At 41.7% G+C, this 24,713-nt stretch overlaps 1 long non-coding RNA gene across 9 annotated transcripts in view; it reads right to left on the bottom strand.

Moving 5' to 3' along the window:
- LOC112662715 (uncharacterized) overlaps window positions 1-24,713 on the bottom strand; it is a 630,650-nt gene that overhangs the window by 552,649 nt on the left and 53,288 nt on the right. The window contains exon 6 of one of the 9 annotated variants that reach the window (XR_007408071.1): window positions 3,113-4,310. The exons of 7 other annotated variants lie outside the window; for them this stretch is intronic. This is a non-coding gene — a long non-coding RNA (uncharacterized LOC112662715). Of the gene's footprint in view, window positions 1-3,112; window positions 4,311-17,312; window positions 24,142-24,713 lie in introns of those variants that run through there. One more of the 9 variants, XR_003138761.3, reaches the window with a different exon arrangement.

Below are 24,713 nucleotides of genomic sequence, written 5' to 3'. Positions count from 1 at the left end.
AAATGAGGCACAGAGGGGAATGTGACACCCCTTTGCTAGCCACAAAAGCTCCCCAGCTGCAAAGGTGTTTAAGTGGCTCAGGAAGGTCATAGGAATCCTCCGGTCCATACAGCTGCACCTTGGAGATGGAGTGTACCAACCGATCATGCGTATTCTAGGACAGCAGTTGGTGACTGAGTATCAGATATGATTTCTCTCTATGATGTTTAATTCTCAGGTGTGTGCATAATCATCCTGCTTATGATACAGTCCGAGTTTCTGTAGCAGTAGAGACACCATAGATACACTATCCAACTGTCTTCTCTACTGAAGCTCTGCTGCTGAGGGATAACAGTGCTAGGAGGTACATAAAGCCCAAGTTTTAAGTCATCATCTGCTCCAGCATAGTATTGACTGCTCCAACAGGGGCAGGGGTGGACTGGGAAACTTTTGAAGGGTGAAGAAGTCAGCACCTTTCAGCCACTTTTCTTTTTGCCCAGGGGACAGAGATTTTGCCCTTCTGTGTAACCATGCTACTTGGGCTTGGCAAGTAAACAATAGACAAGCACCAACCAGCTCGAGGGGCAGCCCCTTCTGCTGCTGAGAAAAGTCTCTTCCTTTAAATTTCCTCACCTCTGTTTCAACGCCAGGTAAGATTTTCACTTCAAACACTTGAAGTATGATTCCTAAGAAAGACAACTTCCGGGGCAGCCCCGGTGGCTCAGCAGTTTAGTGCCGCCTTCAGCCCAGGGCCTGATGACCCTGGGGTCCCGGGATGAGTCCCATGTCGGGCTCCCTGAATGGAGCCTGCTTCTCCCTCTGCATGTGTCTCTGCCTCTCTCTCTGTGTCTCTCATGAATAAATAAATAAAATCTTAAAAAAAAAAAAAAGACAACTTCCCATCTGAGTAAGAATATCTCTAACTCCCAATGAGATATCATTTTTCAATGCTCTTCTTATCAGGGCACTTGGTGTTGGGGATCTAGCATTCATCAATAAAACAAAATAAGTCTTATGATTGAAAACCATTGTGTAGGTAAATATTATGCAATCTGTTTAAAAAAAGAGGTTTATTATGAGTTTATTTTCTACAGCTTTGCAGTCAAGTTAACAGTAAAGTTGAAAACTTCTGACCCTCCACTGCCATGTTAATTTAAACTATGGGGAGTTGATAGCATGCTGGAAGTATGGGATCTCAACGATTCCATAGCCCATCAGCTTGGATGCCATGTCCCATAGAGACTAGGGGTGCTTCGCTGCCTGATTCTGAGGGAGAGGACCCTGAGGCCTTGGCAGGGCCCGGCACCCACCAGCCAGAGCTGCTCTGCTTTTGTGTCACTTAAGTATTGCTTTCCTGCATTGGATTTATTGGTTTAAAAGGGCTTTTGGTGCTGCCTAAGAAAGACCTAGAATAAAAATTGTATTTCCACTGCTGATCGATGTGATACTCTAATTTTATATGGGCATCTGAAGCCCTGCAAGATGAGTTGACTTGCCCCAGAAGCTCCCCATTAATAAGTGACAGAGATTTCCTGAGTTTATCTATTACTTCCCACCTGACGCTGTGACCAATCATTCTGTTCACAAGTCACCTTTCTGCATATCACAGTCTTTATTTAAAAATTTCTTTTTTGGTTCTACTGAGACATAATTAACATACAGTACTGTGTAAGTTTAATGTGGGCGGCACAATGCTTGACTTACATAGACTATGAAATGATCACCACAATGAATTGGGTTAACATCCATCACCTCATAATGTGTATCTCAGTCTTAAGCTGCTTTGGCTTCCTAGACCTCACAGATTTATGGCCCTATATTTTTATATGAAGCATTAATGCACTAATGGATCTCAAGGGCAAACCCCTCCCCCATGTTCAGAGTATTAAAATTATCAAAGGCAAATGCTTCCAGATGTAGCAGTTAATTCTAATACATCCTGTGGCTGAGGAATGCACATGTAGTCAGTCAAAGTCACTGGCGAGAAGGAAAAGTGTGCCTCCGATGTGCCCTGGCTTTTTGCACGACAGGTGGATCACAGTGATAAAATTTACAATGAAGCCATTTGACAAATGGCTGCTGGAGGTCTCATATCTCAGAATTTGTTTTGAAAGGACAAACCCCTTAAGAGCCCAGTCCTTGACAGACTAGACCCTTTGGACCTTTATCTCTATCACACCAATCCAAATGAACCTGTTGCTGGTCCCAGAACCCACACACCACCAGCCTTTGTTAATGCTGTTCCTTGTGATATCATCTGAATCTTCAGGGCTCAGGTTCCTCACATCCCACCTCTCCTGAAAGCTTCCTTGGCCTCCCAGACTGGGAGCGGTGTCTTTCTGTTCTAACACCACATGTACCACTCAGGCATTTTTTTTTTACCACATTCTTATGATAATAATAAACAAACAAACAAACAAATAAATAAATAAAACCCAATTACAACAATTAACATGTATTTTGCACCTACTGTGTCCCAGAGACAATAACTCTTCCAAGTAGGTATTATCCCCATTCTGTACATGAGAAAATGAAGCTCAATGAGAACAGAAAACTTAGTGAAGGTCAAACAGACAATAAAGGACATGATGGGTATTTGAAGCCAGAATTCTGTAGCCTGAGCTCTTACCATGAGGCTTTGTATCATTGTCTCTCTCCTGGGCTAGAAACTACCCGAAGATGTGATCTGCTTTTTATTTGTCTCCTATCACCATGATTTCTAATACAGCCATGAATGGAATGGGGCCTCAATGAGGAAATGTCATTGTAGGAGTCAGGGAGACCACGTTCTGCAAACACAAAATCCCTCAACACTGGAAACCATTGGCTACACACACAGACACCAACAGTCACACTCAGCATTTGGCTCTTTCTGCAGTGTCTGCAGCAGCTTGGCGGTTCTAATATCTGAAGGATTAGTGCTGATCTACACTGATTGCTCACACCTGCAATTCAAACTAACCCCTGTTCCGCTGTGTGCAATCAGCCATGCCCAGGTAAGACCATCAGCTTCCCAAATGACAGGCAAACAGAGACCCACCTGACAGGTCTGACCAGACACCTGTGGGATCTGCAAAGTGGGAAGGAAGGGGGAAGGGGTAGGTGGAATTACAAAATTAAAGCACCAAATGTAAACGGTAGAGGAATGAGTGCTTCGTTTACTTCTCAGAAAGATTAGAAACTTTGCAGATTGAAAACATCAAAGGTCTCCAGCTGATGAATACAGAGCAGTACCTGGCAATGGAATTTTTACAGGCACTAAGATCTGATATTTATGTTTTTATGTATAGGAAGCTTTAGTCAGAGAAGTTAGATAGACCTTAGATTATCCAAAGTGCCAAACATAATGGTGCTGTGATTTCCAGTGCTGCCTCCTACCAGCGGGCTCTACGTGCATTTGCTAACATTGTCCTAATAAGCCTCACAAGGTCCCCTTCTGCAGGTCAGGGGCGTAGGTGGGAAAATGCAGTCCACACAGGGCTGGGACAACTTGCTCAGAGCCTTGTAACCTGGCCAGAGAGACGCAGTTGTTCTTCCTGGTGAAAAGAGTCCAATTTTGTCAATTACGTTTTCCATTCTGGATTTCCCCTTCTAGTTTTCAATATGTAATAACTGGAAGAAAGGTGTATGATGTAGATCTACAGAAGTGCACGTGTGTATGAATATATGCTTGTTTACTTCATAGTCACAGTCACAGAAATAAAAGCCATGTCCCCATTCATCACATTCTTGTCTTTGGTAATCCATATTGCCTTCTCAAGGGAACAGGAGTTCCATCCTGAGTAACTGGAATAGTTCCAATTACAACCACAAATAATGGGATTTGGGTTTATTTCCTTCTTTTTATACGTGTCAGATTTTTGCAATATAAGTTTCACTAAATGTGTTTGCACTATATGACTAACCCTTTTAAGGTGCAAATGAAGAAATATCAGAGAGGCAAAGCTGTAGGTCGAGTTTGAGTTGAAAGGCATTCTTTCCCAAATAGAGTCAAGGACAGAAGATATCCATCACTGGATCTCTGATAATAAGTCATGTGTTTCCTGGCGATGATGACACTTATTAAAACACTGAACCAGGGGAATTTTTTTTAATTCAAAGTTCAGTTTGGTGTTTGTTGAGGTCTACAAGCTTCTAAACATAAAGGTTCTACTTTCTTCTTCAGAAAAGTGACAACTTGGGATCCCTGGGTGGCGCAGCGGTTTGGCGCCTGCCTTTGGCCCGGGCGCGATCCTGGAGACCCGGGATCGAATCCCACGTCGGGCTCCCGGTGCATGGAGCCTGCTTCTCCCTCTGCCTGTGTCTCTGCCTCTCTCTCTCTCTCTGTATGACTATCATAAATAAATTTAAAAAAAAAACAAAACAAGATTTAGCCAATCCAATATCACAAATAATAAAGAAAAGTGACATTACACTTGGTATTCAGTACATAAATAAATAAATAAATAAATAAATAAATAAATAAATAGAAAAAAGAAAAGTGACAACTTGAGGCAGCTGTTCTGGAGATGACTTCCACTACCCCCAAAATCATTCCACTGACTTTCATTAAAGGTAAAATAATGCATCAAATAACCGGGATCTTCTCCTGTCCCTTGTTTGTTTTTTTTTCTCGTGAGAGCAGCCCGTATGTCCTATCTCATGATATTTGTTAAGTGTTATCATTACATTACATTAGCCAGATAGTCAAAGTTGGCTCAGGGGGATATATTTGAACTTGAGCAGTTTTAAGTTCCAGTGAGAATGCTTAAAGCTTGGCTCTAGAGAACACACTCCCTCCTGGCCAAGCCCTGAGCCAATCCAGATGATATGTAAAAACTGCTTTGGCTTTGTGCGTTTGTCTCAACCCAAGAAAATAAAATCTAGGGCTCTAATCATGCAGATCACACCAGACAAAATGGTTGCTTGAAACGCCTGAAAACAGAGTCTCCCATGTCTCTGACATACTTGCTTCAATTAGGCAAACGAAGCAAAACCACCAGCCTGACATCTTATGATAGAAGAAGCTGCTGCGAAAACAGGCACTTCACCTGCCTGTACTCTGTTCCTTATTATTTTTTGCCCCTGAGTTGGTTCAAGAGAGAACAACTTAAAATTACCACCGGTTGCTATGTGTATGAAACAAGCCAGACACGGTAACAGGTACCTTAAATATGATTCCATTTAATTTCAAAACTTGGCCTAGAGGCATGGTTAAGAGCATAGGCTCTGGGCCCCAGACTGCCCGGGTTCAAATTCTGCCCCAGTTGTTTCTTAGGTGTTTGACGTTAGGCAAACTCTCCATGTCTCAGTTACTACCTCTGTGATAGTGAACCTACTCTAGGAGAACGAAATGGTATAAACTTGTAACATGCTGGCACATGGCAAGTGCTCCATACAGACTAGATGTTATTTTAAACCTTAGCACCATCTCATAAATGAAGAGATTGAGACTCTGGGTTACTCTGATGCTTTTCAAAGTCTAGGAATTTGCTACAAACGCAAATTCTTGAGTCCCACCTTGGATTTACTAAATCAGAAATGTTGAACAGAGCCCTGGAATCTGTGTAAATACAGCCCTTTCTAGAGGATTCTAACACATGCTAAAGTTTGAGAACAAAAGGATAAATCAACTTGCTCAAAGCTATACACCTTTTATTTAAGTATGAAACTAAGATTTAGTCTGACTGAAAAGCCTATATGCTTTCCACCGCACATGGTACCAATTCAGTCCCAGACCAGAACTGTGTGCTGTGCCTGGATGTTTAGAGCAGTTATTAGTGCCCTTCTTTCTCCATACTTTCAAACATGGCTTCTGCTTTGTCAGTGCAGCAACCTCTGCCTTAGCTCTGCTACAAAAACCTTCTGTTTTCCTTCTCCCAAACCCACAGCTTTCGTAGAATAGTAAAATCCTGAGAGTGCTGAGAACTAAGATAAAATATTGGACTGTGATAAGAAGAACCCATTTTGATAAGTGACATTTTCACCCAGAATTTTTAAATGTGATTTACATTAAAAGTTAGGTGATTACTATATAATTCTTCCTCCCTACTCTCAAATTGAAGAGGGCACAAGATTGCAAATTTACAAATTAGTCTCTGTCTTCCTCTCTCAACATTGCAATGTCGAGGACAGGTGGTAGGTATAGAGATAGAGACTAAGGTACCCCTGAAATCAAAAAGAGCTCCAGGCTTGTGGACAGGTAGGCTCAATCCACATCTGCCATCTGTTACCTGAAGTAAGAGAACTAAGATCAGACAGTGTGACTTCAAGAAGGAGAGGTATTAGTAAATGACAGCATTGGATACGACTTTGTGCTCTTCCTTCTGAGAGAACAATAACATGCACAAAAGTCTGGTTCCTTGAATCATCATTCTGTCTCTTCTCTTTCAATGAAAATGATGCCTCGACTACCACACACTTCATCTTCTGGATTCCACTGCTCTTTGTTGGGTTGACATACAGTGGGAGCTGGCTTCTCTCTTTTCATGCATAACAGTTATAGCAGCCCTCCCTTACTAGATCCTGATGCCAATGTTTGGAGGACTCTGGAGAACTGCCTGGCAATTTACCCTACAAAAGAAGATCCCTTGAACAGAAACAACTAGAATTTTGTATAAAGTTTCAGGGTGAAAAATAAAGGTCACAATAAACCTGCTTTACCTTTTGGTTCAAAATGTCTATCACTATCTCTATTTCTCCATGAGTCATTGTCTTTCCATTTACCTTTCCCTAAATCATAGATCTGATCTTTGAAACCACCAAATGATGTCCTGAGTCTTTCAAAGATAGCAATCCATGGTCAAGTCTGTGGTTCAGATACCAAGCCCCATGACGAAGTCCCCTTCATACAGGGAAAAGCTAATTTCTTCACCTTTTTTCTCTGCCTGACTTCCTTCTGCTGCCTCAGTAGAAAAATCCACCAATTCAGAAAAAGCAAATTCTGCTGGATCAGGTCATGTTTGGGGGCTCAAGTTTAATCCTCTGCCAGAAGAATTGCAACTGACACTCATAAAGAAACCATCCCAATACACAGTATACTCTAGACCAGCCACCACCAGCTTAGACATTCATTCTGGACTTGGGATTAACAGGAATGGAACAGGCCTGAAGGTCAAATCCCACTGCAGGGCACAGCGAGTGCCACTATGCTCCTCTTCAGATACAGCTAATAGACAGTGCTAGTGTCGCTTTTATTTTTTTTTTTAAGATTTTATTTATTCATGAGAGACACAGAAAGAGAGAGACAGAGACAGAGGCAGAGGCAGAGGCAGAGGCAGAGGGAGAAGCAGGCTCCATGCAGGGAGCCCGATGAAGGACTTGATTCCGGAACTGCTGGATCATGCCCTGAGCCAAGGGCAGTTGCTCAACCACTGAGCCACCCAGGTGTCCCGAGTGTCGCTTTTAATTCAATTATCAATGATGCTGAAATTGCTGCAAACATGTGTTTGGCACATAATAAGAAATGTCCTTAGTTTTTTTTTTTTTTAATTTTTATTTATTTATGATAGTCAGAGAGAGAGAGAGAGGCAGAGACATAGGCAGAGGGAGAAGCAGGCTCCATGCACCGGGAGCCCGATGTGGGATTCGATCCCAGGTCTCCAGGATCGCGCCCTGGGCCAAAGGCAGGCACTAAACCGCTGTGCCACCCAGGGATCCCATGTTCTTAGTTTTATATGGTAGGCAGAAGAAGCTGGGCAATATGAATAGGAGTGTGATATGCACACTGTGGAATAAAGTCCAGAGGAGCAAAGTACTTGTCTTCAATGGAGGAGACGTGCTCATCCTCCTGAAGCTAAATGGATGCTCCTAGGAACCAAGCAAACCACGGCCCCCTCAGCTTGCTATGCTACATATCGACATATCAAACCCAAGAGGAAAATCTAGGTAAATCTTTCCTCTGGGGTGAAAAGAAAGAGGTGAGAAGCTAAGGTGTGTGTGATTATCTAGCCAGATGCCAGAAATTCCTGAAAATATCTCCCCTGCTAACCCAGCTGAGAGCTGAAGCCAGAGTGTTTTTTTTAATAGTGTGTGTTATCAGACATAAAAGTGAAATACCTAGAGTTGATTAATTAAGGCCCCTGCCATATAATATTTTGCATTTCAAAATAAGTACAAATAAAATTCAGGCTTTAAAACAACTATGTAGATGTAAGAAATGTCATAATTAACTGCCACTTGGTCACCATAACTTCCTACTGATTTCTTCCCTAAGCCATAACTTTAGAGAGGTAACTATTCCCCTCAAAAAGCTACTGTAGACATATCTTACTCCCAGAGTCCATATATCTTGCCAATTAATGTAGGCAAAGAGTCTTATCCACTTTATCCTCCTCCTCCACTTGCCACACACAGCCTTCTTTTGTTACTAAAGGATTCCTGAATAGAAATGTCTATTCTGTGACCTTACAAAATTCAGATGTGCTGTCTGTTATGTTCTAGTCTCACAGTGACTGTCCTCAGATTTGGGGTGCCCTATTTCCTGTTTAGTTTTTTTACACTATCTACCTTCCTTACAGAGCTGATTAATCTCGGGTGCCTGGAATGAAGGCCATGAGGTCATATAATATTAAGGCACCAAGAAAACTTCAATAAGTGGTTTAATGTATTTGCAGTGCCCAAAATTAGAACAGCTTCCTTTTCCTTTGATTTGACAGACTATTTTTGTGCTACAATTTACAGTTCTTCCCCCTCTAACAACTTGAGTTAATTTCTACTGTGAAAAAACGCAGAAGCAAAGAAGCTAAAGCAAAGCTCTGGATTGAGATAGATCTGGGTAGGTAAAAGTGCAATAGCAAAGAGAGGGAGAGTTTCTTCGTGGCTGTGTCTAGTGACTGAGGCGTCCCTGGATCATGAGCATCCCAGCAATGGCAGTAGGAGAACTGAAGAGATGTGGAGACATGTGCCCCATTGGTGACAGTGGGGAGAGGCTTGGGATGGACGTCCAAGATGGAGGATAAAAGAGGAACCAGAGGCTGTGATGACCGATAAGCTTCCCCTCTTGCCAGAGCTAGTTAAAATGCTATCGTCTTTGTAGCACCTTGAAAATAAGGCACTTTTTGTGGAATGTGTGTTGTATGTCCATGTCTTTCTTTATATGCAACAAAATGGTTTTAGATTATACTATTCAAAATTACAAGCATTATTTTGAAAAAACTTCTTGTTAGACACAAGTTTTATTTTTGCATATGTCTTCTATATAATTCACATGTAAAGATAGATAAGCTCTTTTACACTGTACTATCACCATTACATTTAAGCACTGACCACATAATGAGATGGAAACTGAAAACTCATTGTTAACCTTTTCATTGGAGAAGTGACAGTCAATGGCACATGTATCGTGAGGCTAATGAAGCTTAAGCTCCAGGACCCCTCACCTGCACAGACCCCTTCTAAGGCTCTGGGAGCGGCCCTAGCAATGTGTTCACATGGCCATATGCTTTGGGCAATTTTGAAAAGGAAATTCCAACCTTGATCAGTTAACACTCTGGTCTTTTTCCACTCTGACCTCCTTTTTGTCATGCTTCGCCTTGTTTCACTAGCCTTATAGAGTACATGTATTTTGAGATCCAGTTAAGGGGAAGATAATCTAAGGAAATACTTATTTTTGTTTTAATGGGATATATTTATCTGCTACGCTAGCCATCACGGTATAAAGAGGGGCTTCCTGGTCTATGCCTACCACTACTGTGCTGACTCACCCAGCATCACAAACAAAAGTTTTAAGACCAGATACTGTAATATACATGAATGTGTCCTACAGAACCTGGCACCAGAAGTGTATGTGCAATGGAGAAGGAACACAGTCTCAAATTTATGAAGCTAGAAGGTAGTCTGTAGAAAATTTTCCAATCGTCAAACGTGTAGAATTATGAACAGAGGATTCGCTTTCCTTTGATGTCTCATGGAAATGAACATTCCCTTCCATCAGCAATACACTTGACAAAGTATGGTGGAAAGTGTTTGGGCTCTGAAGGCAGATGTGTTTGGCTTTGAATCTTCCCTTTTTAGTATTTATAAACCTCAGTTTACACTTCTGTAGGAAAGGAATAAAAATATCTTTCAGAAGGGCATCTGGGTGGCTCAGTCAGTTAAGCATCTGCCTTCGGCTCAGATAGTGATCTCAGAGTCCTGGGATTGAGCCCCACATCAGGCTCCCTGCTCATCGGGTAGCTTGCTTCTCCCTCTCCCTCTGCCACTCCCCCTGCTTGTGTGTTCTCTCTCTCTCAAATAATATTTTTTAAAAATATGTATCTTTCCAAGTTATGACGGGAATAGCTAACATTGACCACTTTATTGTCTGCCAAGCATTGGGCTTTACAACGACCCTGTGCAGCAGATACTAGTACTATTTCATTTTTACAGATGAAGCTGAGGAACTTATCCAAGGAGATACAGTAAGTGGTACAGTTGGATATGAACCCCAGCAGTTGGGCTCTGGAGGCAGCCTCTACGTAGCGACTCTTCTGTACAAATAGGAGATAGCATATCTCCATAGAATGTTTCTAGCATTGACCAGAGTCATCATCTAATAAACGGTAGGGATTGTTATAAAACCCACCATAGGCTTCTCTCTCTTCTGATGGCCATTGTCATTGTACTAACCAGCTCAACTTCAGACCTTGCACCATGGTCTCTCTTCCATTCTCCTATGTGATTCCTTTCTCTAAAAATAGATAACTTTATATTTTTAATTATCATTATTATTAGTCAGTCTACATTATTTTTGGAAGTAGGTAACAAATTAGTTTAAAAATACAAAGATGCTATTATACAAACTTAATACATCTATTGTGATTGTTGTTATAATCACTACCATTTTCTAAATGTTCTAAAGTTGTTATAAATTCTTTGCATGTATATATCATTAAAACTATTAGACTTTTTCTAGACCTGCAATGATATTTTATAACAGTTGGCATTTTCTGAATCACTATATAACCTTTAGTCTAATTAAAAATCTTTCTTCCGGGCACCTCGGTGGCTCATTCGGTTGAGCATCCAACTGGAGTCTGCTGGAGATTGTCTCTCTCCCTCTCCCTCTCCCTCTGCCCCTCCCCTTGCTCATGCCCTCTCTCTCATGCCCTCTCTCTCGCTCTAAATAAAATCTTTTTAAAAATAAAAATATTTCTTCTACTGTATTACTTAAATCTTATAATTTGTGAAGATGACATTACATAACATGCAGAGTGTTTATTTCTATTCGGTCACCCATTCATTCAACCAGCACTTATTATTCACTATGTGCCAGATATTATTCTCAAAGTTTTTAAAAATTGTTTGTATATGCAATTGTTACATAGAGGTAATCAAGACTTAAATATAAGTCTACATTTTTTTTCATTTTTTAAAACATTTTTCAGGTCTTCATAATTATCACTTTTGGTGGCTGCATAATGTTCCGCTAAAAAATATCTGTCAGGGGATCCCTGGGTGGCTCAGCGGTTTCGCACCTCCCTTTGGCCCAGGGCGTGATCCTGGAGTCCCGGGATCAAGTCCCATGTCAGGCTCCCGGCATGGAGCCTGCTTCTCCCTCTCCCTGTGTCTCTGCCTCTCTCTCTCTCTCTCTATGTCTATCATAAATAAATTAAAATAAATTTAAAAAAATCTGTCAGGGTTGCCTGAATGGCACAGTAGGTTAAGCAACAGACTCTTGGTTTGGGCTCAGGTTATGATCTAAGGGTGGTGAGCTCGAGCCCGCATAAGTTTCCATGCTCAACAGGGAAGTTTGCTGGAGATTCTTTCTCTCCCTCTCCTTCTGCCCCCGCACCAACTCTCTCCCTGTCACTCTTTCTAAAATAAATAAATCCTTTAAAAATATCTGTCATACTATACCACTTATTAAACTATTCTTGAACATTTAAATAATGCATTAGCACTGGAAATAAAGCTGCAGTGAACATTTTCATATGTAAAACTCTTTACATCCTTTGGATTATTTCTCTATATTAAATTCCTTTAACAAGTCAGGAAACTGAACTTTTTTTTTTTTCTTTTTGGACAGCTATTGCATTCCAAAGGACTTTAAGAATTCACACTTTCATCAAATGTAAGGATATGTCAACTTCACCAAAACTTTGCAAACACTTGAATATTGTTATTTTAAAAGTGTTTATTAGCACATGTTAAACAAGGCCTCCTTCTTCTTTAGCCTTGCATTGGTCTAATAATTTGGGAGGACTTACTTTTTAAAACATGTTTATTACCTCTTAAATTATCTACCGTACGAGTATACCAAGAACATCCATACCAATACTTAACACAGATCAGCACACAGTGAATGTTAAGTACTGAATAGGCCCATGGGCAATTAAGTCTTCATGAGAAGATTATGTAGGGGACCATAATGGGGAGAGCATGAGTTGGAAAGGTTGTCCAAACTTGGGTTCACACCCTTCTTCTTCACTTACCTGTTGTGTATAAGATGGCATGAACAATTTAAAGTGTCAAAGGTTATGGTGAGGATCAAGTAACTCAGAGGTAGATTGTATCCCAAGCACACAGCACAGCAACTAACATGCAGTGGGTGCCCAATATATATGTGACCTTCATTAAGTCCTGAGAACACAGGAAGTCCCCAATAAATGCTAAGTCTTAAGATATTTTCCCTGAGTTCCTGGAACTAACAACCTGTCACAAAAAGACAGAAGAATAAAATCATAAATTTTTTTATATAGATATTTGCACATAGAAGACTTTCGATGCAGAATTAGAACATGCTAGGAGAGTGTCTCAGCCTCAATAGAAGTGAGACAAGAATAATCAACATGACTTAGTTTATCAGAAAAGTGGAAGTGTCCAGAACAGACAAATCCATAAAGACAGATGTAAAATATGATTGCATAATCCCCAGGGACTGGGGAAGGTTGTTGGGGGGAGATAAAAATTACTAACAGGTATAGAGTTTCTTTTGGGGTGATGGAATTATAATTAGGTAGTGGCTGTATAACTTTGTAAATATACTTGATACCGCTAAACTGCGTTTTTTAAAAGGGTGAATTTTATATGTGAATCACATCTAAATAAACAAATGAAAAGCATGTTCTTTTCTGTGGTTTATAATTTAGAATCCATGCCAATTAAGCAAATTCTAAGGCAAGATTAAATAAGGAATTTATTCAAAGGCTCTAATATTTTCCTTTTGCATGTGACCAAGCCCCAAATTCAGAAATTAGGAGATTGGTTGAATAAACTTTGGTACCAGCTATCCCTATCATCAACAAGAAAATGTAAATGTATCTTGTTTTTCTTTCCCACCTTAGCTATTAGCTATTAAATTAGTTTCCCTAATTTAAAGAGTATAAAGATCACTGTTTTCAATTAGCCTGGGTCTGATTTTTTTTTTTTAAGATTTTATTTATTTATGAGAGACATAGAAGGAGAAAGAGGCAGAGACACAGGCAGAGGAAGAAGCAGGTTCCATGCAGGGAGCCTGATGTGGGACTGGATCCCGGGTCTCCAGGATCATGCCCTGGGCCGGAGACAGGTGCCAAACTGCTGAGCCACCCAGGGACCCCCCCCTTTTTTTTTCCTTAAGCCTGGGTCTGTTTAAATGCTTAACAGTGTCTCAGGAACTGTTGAGAGCATATCATAGTAGAGAGCAACAGATCACAACACTTCAATAGAACTCATATGAAAGCTGATAATTCTTTGGGTAAAGACAGTAGACAAGTCTTTATAGGGTCCCTTAACTAACCAATCCAAAAGCAAAAGAAGGCAATTGGAAGGTTAAAACACCTTCAGTTTAACTGTCCCTTTCTACTTTATAATTGTTTTTTTCTGATGCTGACCTTTGAAATATCTTAGGTTGTCTTTCTCTTGTCCTTCAAAATGTCTGAACAAATAATTTATTACTGCATAATTTAGTTATTTCAGTATGAAATGGGCAGAGAATGGTATTGTGATACTGTGATTTTTTAGTAAGACATATTTGGGGGGGGGTTTTGTTTGTTTTTTTCTAAACTTTTATTTATTTATTCATGAGAGACACACACACAGAGAGGCAGAGACACAAGCAGGCTCCACGTAGGGAGCCCGACATGGGATTCGATCCCAGGTCTCCAGGATCATGCCCTAGGCTGAAGGCGGCACTAAAGCGCTGAGCCAACCAGGCTGCCCAAGACATACATATTTGGTCTTTGTCCTCCTTCCTGGCACAGAGCTAAAACCTGTGGAATTTCATAAGGGACGAGAGTGACAAAGGTATTTTTCGTAATATTAACGAGGTGGCTTTTGAATTGCACTGTGGATAGGAGCTGGTTGCCAGTGGAACCAACAATGTGATTAGAGGATTGGAACTTTAGTTCCCACCCACCTGACCTCCAGGGTGAGGAGAGGATCTGGCAATTCAATTATAATTGTTCAATCACCAATTCAATGACTTACTCATGCCTATGTAATGAGGCCTCCATAAAAACCCCAAAGGGCTGAGTTCGGATAGCTTCCAGGTTGGTGAACACAACCTGGCACCTGGCAGTTTGGGGTGAGTGACTTGCTCTGAAAGGGCATGGAAGCTCTGAGCCCATTTTTCCATACCTTGTCCTATATGTATGTCTTTTCCATCAGGCTCTTCCTGAGTTACAGCTTTTCATGATAAAGTAGTAACCTAGTAAGTAAAATGTTTCTGAATTCTGTGAGCCTCTCCAGCAAGTTAATCAAACCGAGCAGGGGGTCATGGGAATGTCTGAGTTATAGCCAGTTAGGCAGAAGCAAAAATAGCAACCTGAACTTGCAGACAGCTATCCAAATAGAGGACAGTCTTATAGGACTATCTCTGAATAGATAGCACTAGAAACCTGTTGAGTTGAATTGCAGGACATCCAGCTGGTGTTGGAGCATTGCTTGGTGTGTGTGGGAAAACCCACGCATTGAGGGTACAGAACCCTTAGTGTCATATATCCAAAACAACTACACATAGTCTAATCTTACATTTCGTTGGTATTAACCTGTGTCAAATATAATTTTTCGGCTAAAGATTCAAAACAGATTCTGTTTAATGACATCTATTCCAAATTTGTAATAGATTATGTGAGCGATCACATGCAGAACATAATTGTGCGACTATACACACAGTAACATGTATTATACTCTGTGTCAAACATCAAATTGCAATGTATTAAGCATCAATCTATCCTACAATTGTATGGTAATAAGTGAAAAATGTGATATGGCTCCTTGTTGTGTGGCTTCTTTTGCTGCACATTCTCCAGCTGTTACTTGCTTGATGGCACTCAGAATACCTGGCTAGAGACTCTCTAAGTTATCAATCAAACATGGAAGAATCAAAATCTGGCTCAGATTTCCTGCTTGAGCCAATAGGAAGTAAAAATTAGTCCTCTGCTGTTTTGTCCTATTTAAGGATTTTTTTAAAAATCATATATGTGGGAAGCAATCCAAAGCCTTCTGCTACAACAATTGATAAAACCTACACGATAATTAATGACTTAAAATGTCAAACAGGCACCCTGGATTTTTCCCGCTTAACAAACCCAGAGTAGTTTAATTTTAAAGTGCATGATTCAGAGAGGACTAAATGCAACAAATATATTTGTACTCAACTGAATCTGAGAGCTGGTGTAGGGTCCAAAGTGGTAGAGAAAAAAATATCCACATTGCTGTGTTTCCACTTTATTGTAGGCCATAGGAGATTATAGTGAATGTTCCTTTTACTGGAAGTTTCTTTCAACTCTTGCTACTTAACAAAAGGAAGCTTACCCTTAGGGAGCCAAGATTTGGCAAAGGTTTGTAGGCTCACATCAAGACCCCCTCCCCTTGTTTCATTCTCATTTTTGTGTCTTTGAACATTTGCAAGCTCTACTCCCTGTCCAAACATGGTAAGAATGATATGGCTTTAAGAAGATCAGAATATACTTGGGGCACCTGGGTGGCTCAGTTTGTTAAGTTTCTGACTCTGAACTCTTGATTTCAGCTCAGGTCATGATCTCAGGGTCATAAGATAGAGCCTGCTTCAGGGTCTCTCTTGGCCCCTCCCCCGCTCAAAGAAAAAAAAAAAAGATCAGAATACTCTAGAAGCCAGGGGAATGGCTTCTAGAAAGGCATAGATGAGGTTCTCAGAGGGAAGATACTCCAACTCTGAGCTATTCTAGAGCAGTCATTTCTCCTAGGAAAATCTAGCATTCCAGTGGATAAACATTGACTCCATTTTTCGCCATCTGCTCTTTCTTTTCCATCTCTGCCACATCTTGAAAGCGGTGGCTGGAAAAAAACTCAGAAAAAAGGGGAGTCTTCAGAGTAAGGAAACCCTTCCCGCTTTCCCCTTGATGTGGCTGAGTTAGTATAGGTAAGAGAAAAAGAAAACAACAAAACTGTCCTATGCAATTCAAGAGCCCAGGATTTAAAATCTGGCTCAGTTCATTCATCCCGGAATAAATCGCTAACCCCCCCCGCCCCCGGGGCCTCAGTTTCCTACCTATTAAACGGGAATAAAATATCTACCCTTGCCAGTTTATTGCAAGGAAAGTACCTGACACATAAGTGCTTAATAAATGCTATTGGCCTTCCTGTGTGTGTGCTAGGAGGGGGTGGAGATCTTGGCTTGGAGGGAAGGGGAGGATTGCCTCTAGCCTCTCCACACTTAAAAGCTCCAAATGAATGTTCCAGGTGACCCCAAAGGCAGTTACAGTTCATTAGACACATTTTTTAAAGGGGTTCACAAGAGCTCAATTAAAAATGTCAAATGATACCAGCTTGTTCAAGGTTCTCTCCAAAATACTTTGAGGGGTTCCTTTCAATCAGGACATAATAAAAACACTAAAGGATTTTTTATGATGGACCAAATTCACACTGTAGAACAGACTACACAATTTTGAAATAAACTTACATGTAACTGTGTATATAATTATGCATAATTCATATTTTTATTATAATATAGCCTTTACTAATACAAAGATGGTGAAAATAAAATGAGATGATGAAAAACTACATAACCAGTAGATGAAAATAGAACAAAATGTAAATCAAAGTATTTACAAAATGTAAATCAGCATTCCCAGCCATTTTAGCACCTTCGATTTAGAGAATTATAAAATTTCAAGTTTGAGGCCCACCACACACCTGAAGCATTTTATCATTTTAGATGTATAAGAAGACTACAGTCACTTGGTTTCTGATTACCCAGGTGACTTTTTAAAATTATTTTACCCAATTTTTTGTATATATATATCCACACATAAAGAGAAATTGATATAAATATCAATTCATATCATATCATACACATGCTTTTACAGATCCTTTTTTCTCTTACATTTCATAACCCAGGTTAACAACTTCATATATTCTCCTATATATTCCCCCAGGGTTTTTTTCCCCTAGGTTTAAATCAGCTTTTACACACACACACACACACACACACACACACATACACACTTTTATTTTTCTCTTCATCTTTTTTTTTTTTTTACAGAAGTGGGATCCAAAGATGCCCTGGTCTATACAGCTTCAGCCTAATCTTGATTCACTTCCATCTAAAACTAACACTTTTATATTTGACAAATGACCAGAAAGATAAACCAATACACTTTAGAATTACTTTCAAAAGCAAAGTTGAAAAAAATGGATTCATCAGCCTTTAGTTAAGCTTGGTGATTTGCACACAGCACTTCGTTGGGAAATCTTGAATTTCTACTATTCAAACTATTTCTAGTTTTTACTTTCTTTTTTTCTTTCCTTCTTGGCACCTGCTGTTCAAAGTACTGCTCTGCCTACAAGGGTGAGTTTCCAGAAGCTTCTGGGTAAAAATGATAGCCAAGAAGTATGTGCGTTGTAGGGGAAATGGCACATACACGCTGAAAGTCAAAGGGAAGAGTGGAGACAGTGTAATCAGGCACCATGACTAGAGGTTGGAGCCAAGCAATGGGCCAGAGATTCCACCTCCCACTAGCACAGCAATGGCACTCAGTAATGTCTGTGTTGCGGGGATCTTAGTGCCACGCTTGACTTTAGTGTCCCAGGAAAAGTCCCGATAAAGTCATAAGCCCTCGAGACTCCCCCTCCACATCCTGCGGCTGCTTCTCCCTGCCTCCTCCCCTCTCTCAGGTTCCCGGTGCCTGGAAGGTATCATCCTCCTGCCCCATTAGAACTGCCTCAAAGGAAACATCAGGCGGATGGAACTAGAGGCTATTATTATGCTGAGTGAAAGAAGTCAATCGGAGAAAGACAATTATCATATGATCTCACTCATATGTGAAATTTAAGAAACAAAGCAGAGGAGCACAGGGGAAGGGAGGGAAAAATAAAACAAGATGAAATGAGAGAGGGAGACAAACCATAAGAGACTCTTAATCACAGGAAACAAGAAACAAACTGAGGGTTGCTGGAGGCGAGGCAGGTGGGGGGATGGGGTAACTGAGTGATGTGATGAGCACTGGGTGTTAGAGAAGACTGAGGAATCACTGACCTCTCCCTCTGAAACCAACAATACAGTGTATGTTAATTAACTGAATTTAAATAATTTTTTTTTAAAAAGAAAAAATTGGAGGGACACCTTCACATTAAGATCCAACATAGGGCAGCCCGGGTGGCTCAGCGGTTTAGCGCCACCTTCAGCCCAGGGCCTGATCCTGGAGACCCGGGATCAAGTCCCACGTCGGGCTCCCTGCATGGAGCCTGCTTCTCCCTCTGCCTGTGTCTCTGCCTCTCTCTCTCTCTCTCTCTCTCATGAATAAATAAATAAAATCTTAAAAAAAAAAAGATCCTATCATACATGAATAATAAAGAGAACTTCACCATACCTATGAGTGTTGTTTGCATTTTTATAAAAACACTAAAGCATCATTTAAAATAGAAAAATCCAAGAGAGTAGTTGTCAAGAATAGAAACATAGGAAGAAGGCCTGCTTCTTTCCAACACTCCTGAATGTACACATAAGCCTGAATAAAAGATGGCCTAAGAACCCATTCCAGAGTACGGCGCTGGAGTTAAGAGTCTGCGGGTGTGGTTCAGCCGTGCACCAGACATAGAAACTGAACAAGTCACTTCACTGTCTGGTCCCAGTTTCCTCATTTTTAAAGTGAAGGTCTTGAGCTAGATCACTTTGAGGTCACTTCCAGCTCCAACATGCCAGGGTTCTAGGATTACAATGGCCCTTCTGAGTGGACCACATTATCATCTGGACGTAAGAAAGTTCTCAGGTCTCCCAACATATCAGAAAGGATTGCTTGGCAAATCCAGAATGGAATGACTCCTCTCTGCCTTAGTCATCTCCCACCTCTTAACCCCCTCCCATCCCTAAGTAGAGAAAATGGCTTAAGGAAAATTTTAACTCCAGCTCCATACATATGTGGATAAATAATTTGATATCTCATAAGACTGTTCCATTTGTTCTGTTTTCTATCTATACAACTAAGTTGAACACTAATGACAGGGTGATTCTTTTAAATATGAAAAGCTGACCATGTCAACTCCTGCTCAGTGATCTGTAAGTCTCTCATCACTTACTGTAGCAAACACTGCTGGTTGCCCACTCAGCAGCCATTTGTCCCGTTTCCCTACTTTCTATCAGAAGCCCAATTTTGTTCCAGTATCCCCTGCCTGGCCACGTACTTCAGAAGAAGTAGGTCTGTCCCCTCCAAGGGCCGAGTCCAGCTTCATCTGAGCCAGTCATGGTGGTTGCATTCCCCTTGCCAGTGAATGGTTTAGGGCTGGGCATGTGTTGGCCACTGAGGCACGAGGATGACTTTGACAGGGGGCCGTGAGGGGGATGCTTCTTAAGAAAAGTGGTCCTTTCTGGTTAAAAAGACACACATCAAGTCAGAAGACAAACAAACCTCTCTTCCTCTTTGGTCATCCTGTGATGAGAAGAGCCAGTCTGAGGATAAACCATGCCAAGAATGGCAGAGCAGAAAAGTGGAAAGAGCCTAGGTCCTTAATGACAGAGTTGAGCCACTGAATTCAGCCATCTTGGAATCTCTCTGCCTTTGAGCACATTATATATGTTAATAAATTTTCTTCAGTGTTTAAGCCAGTAGTGTTGGAGGTTTCAGTTCTTGCCGATGAACACATGCTAATACATCTACAGTGTAAAAGCTGTATATGTTTTTTGGCATACAAGGCCTTTCATGTTCTAATCGCCTCATCTCCTTCACGGTACACAAGGCTCTAGCCACCCTAGCCTTTGTCTAGAATACTCCTCCTCCAAATTGTCTACCCCGGTAAATACCACTACTCATCCTTCAAGTTGCACCAAAAGTATATCACCATTTTTAAAACTCTGCCTAACCTCCTCAGGCAGACTCTGCTGTCCTAATTTCCAACAGCATCTCATACGTGCCTCCATTATGTTGCTACCACTTGCATGCCCGTCAACCACACTAGACTGTGAACTTCTTGACGCAGGGGCCTCAAGAGCCTGTTTCTCTTGTATTACCAGCCCCTGAACATGTTTCTGATTCATGGGCCCCACAATCAACATCTGCTGAATGAATGTAACACCCCACTTTCTCATTTTAGGAAAACTGTTTGCTCTTCATTTGGAAAGTTTAATTCTTTTTTACCTCAGTGCGGACCTTGCCCAATGGCCCAGGACTCAAATTCAGAGTCTGAGTAATTGAAATGTCTGAGACAACATAACCACCAGTTCCTGAGACCTTCATGAACTTTGAGAGGTGGCTTTAGAGTTAGTTATGTCTCACAGCCTGACAGCCAATCAGGTTCGTTCATGAAAAGAAACGAAAAACGGAGGGAAATGTGCCTGCTCCTTTGGGGAAGTGTGCGAACCCTATCCTATAGCTGAGCTCCAAGATGAAGAACTGCTAAACAGGTAACAGGGCCGCCCTAGCAATCCATCCATCTTGAAAACACCAATGCAGGCTAATTTTTTAGTGACCAAAACTCTTATAAAAGGAAATGTGGAATAAGGAGATTTCAGACCACAAGTCCAAAATCAAAATCCATTCAGCTTAAGCTTTCCTGGAGGTCGGGCACTGCTTTGCCGAGGTCAGAGACCATCCTCCATACCAGATTATACTCCGCCATCTTTTTCTGTCCCCTCTATGCACACCACACACAGACAGACAGACATCTGGAAATTCCAGCCAACTTCTTTCTGTAAATGTATGCAGCTTGTGCTGGTAGCTCTGCTGAGTCCACATCTGCCCAGATGTGAAACAAAAAACACACCCTGCAACGCACAAGCTTAAGCTGCTGAAAACTGGAACCTACAGTTTCAGCAATTCCCTATTCTAGCCCAAAGCACTCTCTTGGAAATGTAGATCACGTTGAGTGTGACAGGGGGTGAACAATTACACTAGGGGTGGGATGACTCATTTAAATAGCGTAATTCAGATATCTTATTCATGGTGCAATATAATCGAACTCCTGAGGGGCTGTTATTCATCGCAGGAAAAGGAAAGGGGGCAAAAAAGCAACAAAGGAGAAAAATGCAGAGAAATTACCTGACCTGCTAGGTACCAGAGGCCAAAGGGGGTCAGGGTGAGCAGGACGCTGGCCTGCCTTAACAATGAGCAGCCCCCCACTAACCTTCACAGGGCAAAGAAGGAAATTTCCCTCTCCTGTTCCTGGAGGTGGGGTTCCCCACTGACCACGTACCCTGTCTACCTGAAAAACACTAATGCTAGTCCAAAACCATTCCATGATCAAAATGTGCCGAGTACCTACTATGTGCTAGCATCGGGGATGCAAAGAGAAGACAAAATTCCTCCCGGGAAGTAGCTCTCACAATACTAAGGAAGGCAGACGAAACAGTGTGACAAGTGCTAGAACAGAGAGGTAGACAAGACACTTGCAAGGAGACAGTTGAATTCCGACAGTTGGGTGCTGATGCAGGCCTCACAGGACACATGTCTAAAATGCCTTGAAAGATGAGTAGAGTTTCCTAGAGGAGTAGGAAGTGTCTCCTGGGCCTATACGAGGCTCAGCAATAAGGTGATATGTCAAATGATAGGGAGCTGAGCGTACTCTTGGAGGGGGAGGTGTTGGATACCTAGGAGGCCAGGGCGGGTGAGGGGGGCCGGGACGGGGGTGGGGGGTATTGAGGAGGGCCACTTTTACATCTAGGCCCAGCCTCCAGCTGTCTCTCCAGCCTTATTTGCTCCCATTAGTTGCTCCTGACTCACACTCTGGGCACATCCCTAAACTCTACTGCCAGGCCTTTCTGGGCTTTCCTCCCTGCACACATACCCTGCCCTTTGCCTTGAGTTCCTCTCACCCTGTTCCCTCCAGTGTCCCTTCTCTGCCTGGACATTTCATGTCTTTGTGAAGCCTCCCTACAACGCTGGGCTGACCCAGGTGCTTGCCCCTCTGCCTCCCCCAGTTGACCACTTGCGAGAACAGACTATGTTTCTACTCCAAAAAGGCACAGATGTAGTCCCTGCCTTCAGCGAGCTTGGGAACCTAAAGCCCTGAAACGCAGAGCAAGACTCACAAGCCATAAATGCAGCCCCGAGTACCCAGATGATCACTGGAAGCTGAGCTGTCTCACAAAGAGTGCAGGGACCGAAGGCCACATCCCTAAACCAGCTCCACTCTGTCCAAGGCCCTCCCTCAACCCTTCCAACTCCAGCATCTCTCACTGCATTGTCTGAATCCATGACCCCAATCTTGTTTCATCCTTTTAATCTAACATTTCGAAGATTGCTCTATTCTTTTCCTGCCCCACAATCAGTTATCCGGAGACCACACGACAGCAAAGGAAAAGCACAAGCTTTGACTTCAGGCAGACCTAGACTTGTATCCCACCTGCAGCAGCCTGACAACTTGCTATGAATTTAAGGAGATGACAGCATTTAACTTCTCCAGGATGCAGTAAGCACTCAACAAGCCATAACTCTTGTGGCTGTCGATTAGCCTTGGGGTCATCCATTGTTGCACTCTTCTCCATGTCTACTGTCCTGTGTTCCACCAATGTTCTCCCTTCCCTTTCCTTCTCCACCCTGTCCCTTATCCTTCAGCAAGAGTGACAAATCCTATACAGCTATAAGACCTCACAAGCTTCATAGAGGAGATGGCATGATGATGGGTCTAAAAATCAAGTAGCCATTGCATCTGTGGATCTGACAAGAGGGCAGATCAGCAAGTGGGAAATGGTGAAAAAGGCAGAGACAGGAGAGCATGTATCTAGAGTTCTTATAAGGGACCATAGGGTTTCTATTTGGTGGGGTCCATGCCAGAAATGCTTAGAGGCCAAGATAGACAGAATCTGAGACCACTATGTGCAATTTTGGGGAAATAACAAGCATAGATTTGTGGGGTGGGGGAGGGAGGAGCAGTATGTAGGGTGACTGTATACAGGATGCATTGGGAAGGGAGGAGACCCAAGACACAGGTCCCTCCTCAGGGATGACTCTCTTGTCATACAAAAGTCACAAATTAAGAAGCCCTGAGCTCCAAGATCTGCAACCAATGAAGTGAGTGACCTTGGGACTTCAGTTGGCTCATCTGCAAAATGAGAAGATGGACTTTCATGTGGAGTTATCCAAGTTCAAATACCAGGCCACTTATCAGAACAAGACCTTAGGTAAGATACTGAATTTTTTGATGTCTTCATTTCCCTCATATGTAAAATGATGGCAAGAGCAAAATACTTCCTTTACAGTGCTGCTGCAAAGACACAGCACAGACAACCACACTGGCACATGATAGGAATTTTAAAAGGAAAAGAAAGAAGAAAATGGTGGCTGTCAAAAGTGGCTCCTCAGCTTTAAAAAAAAAGAAATAAAGAAATGGAAGGAAGGAAGGAAGGAAGGAAGGAAGGAAGGAAGGAAGGAAGGAAGGAAGGAAGGAAGGAAGGAAGGAAAAAAGAAAGAAAGAGAAAGAAAGAAAGAAAGAAAGAAAGAAAGAAAGAAAGAAAGAAAGAAAGAAAAAAAAGATTCACAATGCTTCCTATTACAATTCTTTCCTACTCAGAAAAAAGTCTGGAACCCAATCTGGGCTAATCTGGGGTACAATATGAAAACTTCCTTCTGATCCATTTTTCAAAAAAAAAGATTTGAGTATATAATGATCCTTTCCAGATACACGTTGTCTTCAGAAAATGAAAATGTATCATTAGGAAGATAGAAAAGCAATTGTACAAGCCCTGAAAACAATAAAACTCAGCTAAGCATTTGATTTCTAACTCAGGCTTAGCCCACATTTCGAAGAGGAAGGGCTATCAAACAGGTATGCAGGCACACCACTTGTGTCTTCGTGCGACTCATGGAGACTCTGGAAAGCAAACAGACCACAAGACTATAACCAAGTGCTTACCAAAGTCAACCAAACCTTAGATGTCCCCAAATTTGTATGTGGCAGATCAGTTTCAACCCTTCCAGAATATGGTGACCAAAAACATATGACCTATTTCAAGACTCGGGCCATCAAGGTCCTGTTTCAGTTCCTAAAAGAAATCCCAGGAGTTTCTAATCCTACACCCTTCCACACACCTCACACTTACCCACCACCAGGAAAACATTTATCATACTGCAATTGGGTTTCTGGAGGTCCGTCGTCCCCAGAGACTGAACATAAGGACATGTCTCCTTTGTGTTTCTCTCCCCAGTGCCTCCTGTATGACAGTCACCACACCTACTACATATTCAACCTCTGAGATCCAGGGCAGTCTGACACCACAGGGTATATTCTTGTAATTATACCTACCGCATCCCAAAGGACCAAAGAAAAAAATACCTGGAATACATGGGTTAATGAACAACCACATCCCATCCCATTCTTTCCACCCCAAATACCCTTTTCTTTCATTTTTGAGACTCAAGTCTTCTCTGGAAGGCGTTTTCTTA

Source organism: Canis lupus, chromosome 34, assembly GCF_003254725.2.
Source record: "Canis lupus dingo isolate Sandy chromosome 34, ASM325472v2, whole genome shotgun sequence".
Classification (NCBI taxonomy): domain Eukaryota; kingdom Metazoa; phylum Chordata; class Mammalia; order Carnivora; family Canidae; genus Canis; species Canis lupus.
Note: the sequence above shows the minus strand (reverse complement) of the source record. Positions and strands in the feature narration are given on the sequence as shown.